Below are 5180 nucleotides of genomic sequence, written 5' to 3'. Positions count from 1 at the left end.
GTGCACTTGTTTCAAAACTTTATAGATATAAACGCTGAAAGTTTCCCTCCTCTTTTTCCTTTTCTTACGTTTATCATTAGTACTGGCTGCTTTTGGGGATTTTCCAGCTTTTTTAGTAGCTTTTCCACTCACTTGAGGTGCCATGATTACAAATTTCTGCACAAGAGTAAACTTTACAAAAACAAACGCACAGCAACTCAAAATATTTTTCAGCAAGCAAGCGTAACTTGTGGAGCGGTTGGATTTAACATTAGAAATTGCGAACCTTTAGGAAAGCTTCTGCGAGCGTTGATCAACCAATCAAATTTCTATCACCAGCACTGAGTCATCAGACTCAAAAAACAAAAAGTCTGCGTACATTTACGCCTAGCCTCGGTAATTTACAACTTATTTGAAACGACTACAGATAGAGCTGTTATAACAGACAATGGAAGAAACATAAAATAACTATTTGGAAAATGACAAAATCGCCAAACAAAACCGGGCAGGGACTAAAGCGAAAAAAGCCAAAACGTCTTGTGCCAGTTGAATAAACTCAAGAGGAATTATTCTTGCTATGTTTCGGATGCTACAACACTTCTGATGGTGGGTAACTAGGTCTGGCAATTTTTGCGTAGACTACATGGAGGATTTTCATGGGATACAGTTTTCTTTCTGGGTCTCTGTAGCTTGAGCGGCGGAAAACGCTTGCTCCGACAGCTGCCTGCACGCAGTAAAAGATGGCGTGGGTTCGATTCCCACCGGTGCCCTGGGTGTTATTTCCTCTCTTTGCGATGTAAATCCTTCCCGTGTTGTTTTGTGGGGATAATTAATAATTCGGAATTGTTATACACTTGACTATTAGCGGTAAAAGCGTGTCCTGTAGAGAAAGCATAAACCTCAATATGTCTTTGCAAATACGAGCAGCTTTTCACTCGTAATGTGACCATCTATAATCAACCAGTTCATTGGGATTTCATCTCTTCTACTTTTACCTGATTATTTAATATTAACAAGGAGTTTTTTATACTTAAATTTGCTGTTATGTATACTAGAGATGTGTCGTTCATGAAAGAACGGGTAAAAAGACCGAATCCTTAAAATGAACCGATCCATGCTTTCTGTCGCCAAAATTATTTCTAAAGATACCTTTTATCACTTTTCTAGGGATCCTTTTGTCTTCTGTAACATCCCTATCAATCGGGGTCGCGTAGTCGGAAGGGAAATGGTCGACTCCGACTTTTTTTATTAATTATTTTTATCACTTTTTTTTAATTCCCCCCCCCCCCCACACACACCCCTTATGGGAAGGGAAGAAAACCTCTGAAGAAAGTTTGAAATATGTATTATTTCTTTTTTATGAAATTTTTGCTTTGTATTTTTTTGTAAACCTAATATACATACAATGTTAAAAATTAAATTCGAATATCAAATTTTCCAATAGTTAATACATTTTAAAAGTGAGATTACTTAAAATTTTTTAAAAATTGAAATGGAATAATTTGCTAATTTGCTCCCCTTAATGTTTGACAAATAGATGCTGATGAAATCGTGTACTTTCAATTTTTTAAAGCTTCAACTTTAGAGTAAAAAAGCTTTTTTGCTAAGCCAAAAAACCTGTCTTGAGAAGGGGTGGTCAACCCCGAATGACACCCATCTAGTGGCTGGGTGACACTCTAAGTTAATTTCAGAATTTGTACTAAAAGAAACATTAACACTTTAATTCTGAAAAATTTTCCCAAAAAATCTTAAATAATATTTCATCTATAATACTTCATATAGGGCGCTTATACAGCGAGAAGAGGCCGGGTACATGATTTACGTCTGGAGCAGATTTTACACAAAATGCGGCGGTATACAACTTTGTACGAATAGGTTTTTTACCATACCTATATTTCTTCTTCGCTCATTTTTTAATTTTAATTTTATTGGCTGCTTTAGAATTAATCTTATTAAGAAGATTTTAAGATTAACTGCAATTATCAAGTGTTGGGGGAACCAAGAAATCATATACTTATTTTATTTCACAGTTTTTAGTGAGAACCAAGCTTATAGATATAGCCTTTAGATTGAAATAAAAAAATATTAAATAAAAACAAAAAACCCGACTGCGTAAAAACCAAAAAAACTAAAAAGAAAAATGTATAAATCCAGTAGTTTAGAATATTATTAAGTACTATTGAATAACTACACCGTTGAAATAGTTTTATAACCGTACACAGATAAGGCAAATCATAAATTCAAAAGCAGAATAGAAGGATCAGCAGTCGGGACCCATTCTTTTCTGATTCAAAGAACCCCTAAAATTTGAATGGTCCCCGACTGTTGATCCTTCTATTCTGCTTTTCAATTTTTTTTTTTTTTTTTTGGCTTTTCATGTGACGTCATGACGTTATGAAAACATTAGTTTCATATGCTGCGAAAACTTCAGTGAGCTTTTATTTTTGTATTTTTGAGTGGATAAAAGGGCGGAATTTATTTTAAGCCCATTTAAATAGTAAAGGTATTTTTCCGCTAAAATTGTGCAGTTTACATAGTTGGTTTTCATTTATTCTTAATAATCACTGTCATTAAAAATGATTTAAATTACTGCTTCATCTTTCACAGAGCTCTTACAGTTTTAACTTTTCAATAAAGTAAAATACAATGTATTTTACTAAGGTGCATATTAATAGAAGACTTTCTTTCAAAACTTCAAGACTTTCAGTTTTTTTTTTTTTTTTTTTTTAAATATAAATTCAAAAGTCAATCATTATTTAGTTGGATTCCTTTTTATTTTGTCTTGGCCCAGCTAGACTGTGCAGCTGAAACAGGTGGTAAACCTTGGCCACGGAAAAAAGGCGAATGAACTGGAGACGGAAACGGACCACTTAATTTTGTAATAGGTAGAATTAGCGAGATTGAGTGAGGTAGCAGTAAAACCTTTACTGTTTGCGCGTTCTCTGCTAGCGCGATCACGCTATAGTCTTGCCTATTACAAAATAAAGTGAGCCGTTTCCGCTTCCAGTTCATCCACCTTCTCTCTGTGGTCAAGCTATAATGAAGTTGTCTGAATATTAGAGCACCGTTTCAATTTCTTCAATGGGGCAATTCTAACTTAAAACTTGTTATTAGTCCTTCTGTGCACATTTTCTGCTCATAAGTTCTTGGCATTTGAAGTACGCAACGAAAAATACAACTTTTTTCATTAACCCATCGTGGTTTGGTCCATAAAAACGCTGTTTCCAAAGTGAGTTCTGAAAAAATGTTATTTTGGTAACTCAAAATGAAAAAAAAAAAAAAAAAGAATACATCAAGCTTTATCTAATTCTTCAATGAATACGAAATGTTTTTTTTTTTAATTCTATTAGAGCTTCTATTTCTTTTATTACAATTCGGCAAGAATCTTTCTGACACAAAAATTATTCTTCGAAAGTACATTGAAAGCTGAGGCTGCAGAAAAAGTACTAAGAATTTATCAATCATTATAGCAATACAATCATATGCTAATTTCAATCTATATACTATTACATTTGAATTCAGTTGTATTTAATCTCATTTTCTTTAAAAACAGTATATGTTGAATTAATATTTAATTGACATCTGCCTTATAATTTAAGATTAAGTGAATTTAGATTATTCGTGTATATGTTAAGTTCCCCCAATTTACCCCATCTTACTTAAACTGTTATAAAATATTATATAAAATGAATCTAGTTTAGCTGTTAACGAGGAAAGGTACTAGAGACAGATGTAAAGCTTTCTGTACAGTCAATCCGACGAAAATTTTAATAATGAAAATCTCACGGAGAATTTTATAGAGGAGTTCAGATTTTAAAATGGTTCATGAGCAAACAAAGCGACTTTTTTCACTTAATAAAGTATTGCCCGTAGCAAAATTTAAAATGTAATTCATGATTGTTAAAATGTATAAATTTTACTCAATCCTCAATTTACTTTAAAGATATGGAGGAAAGATTTTATTTGGTGGATGATTACTTTAGCCTATTGACCATTTTACCTCATCTCAACCTATTTAACGGATATTGTCAGAGTAGTACAGAAAGTTAAATCTGACTCTGATCTAGCTGTTAAAAATTCAGGATCTTTAAGTCATTGACACTGGTTAATTTTCGTTAACCAAGTTCTGAGGCTGCATATTTCTTAAATTCAATCTATTACTAACAAGATACTTGTAATTTTAGTCTTAATAAATTTTGCGCCAGTAAGGTTCGATTCATACCAAGGGGAAAAAAACTTTATGTGAAACATGAACCTGTACACTTATTGAAAAGTATGCAGTGTACAAGAAATGTTCACTGCAGTTCTTGTAAAAAACACTATTTCAGTGATTTGAAAGAAATGCCCATTTCAAATACAATGAAAACTAGTTGTTGGCCATGGCAGAGGAAGATAGTCAAGCTGAGTTATCCTATAGAATTTTCATGGCAATAGATTAACCATCAAAAATCACTTGTGTGTGTGTGTGTGTGTGTAAGCTGTAAGATAATTTCCTCCATCAATAATAAATTTTGAAGCCTCAAACTATGACAAGTGTATCGATTGATCGTATACTTATGAAAAAGAAAATCACTTTGTACATTTTTTTCAGTTAAATTATTTTGTAATCAATATTTTGGTATAAATCCCAGTTGGAGTTAGTTTTGGCCATATGGTCAAAACGTATTTTGACCAGCACTATTGAAACGGGTTTTTTCCATGGTTGAAATCACCTCCAACTGAAACCAAGACAACACTGGACTTATCCAATTCAATATGAAATGAAACTTACTTCGTTATGTTAATACTATAGAATTAAACAAATGGAATTTTCTGACTGTTTTTTTTTTCATCAAGGGTTATAGTAATTTTGTTAAGTTCATTTTTTGTATTTTAAAGAAGTTCCTTATTTTGTATATTCATCAAGCCCTCTTTCCTTCCCTAATAATCAAGATTTCTTCATAAAAAAAAACTTAATTAGGTGAAAATTGAATGAATAGTTTTGTATTTTTCAAGTGTACCCCAACATACAGGTACACCTTAGATTTTTACTATTCGTTGTTTTTCATTAATCATATTTGTGTGCACTCAAAATTGTTTGTAGAAAAAATCAGCAAAGTTTGTTTCACTGTATCTCGTCTTCACCCCATGAAATTTATTATATTGGTTTTGTAGTGTAAATTTATTCATCAGAATAAAATAAAACAGATTAAACATTACGC

This window comes from Uloborus diversus, chromosome 10, assembly GCF_026930045.1.
Source record: "Uloborus diversus isolate 005 chromosome 10, Udiv.v.3.1, whole genome shotgun sequence".
Lineage (NCBI taxonomy): Eukaryota > Metazoa > Arthropoda > Arachnida > Araneae > Uloboridae > Uloborus > Uloborus diversus.
This window is presented reverse-complemented; position numbering follows the sequence as displayed.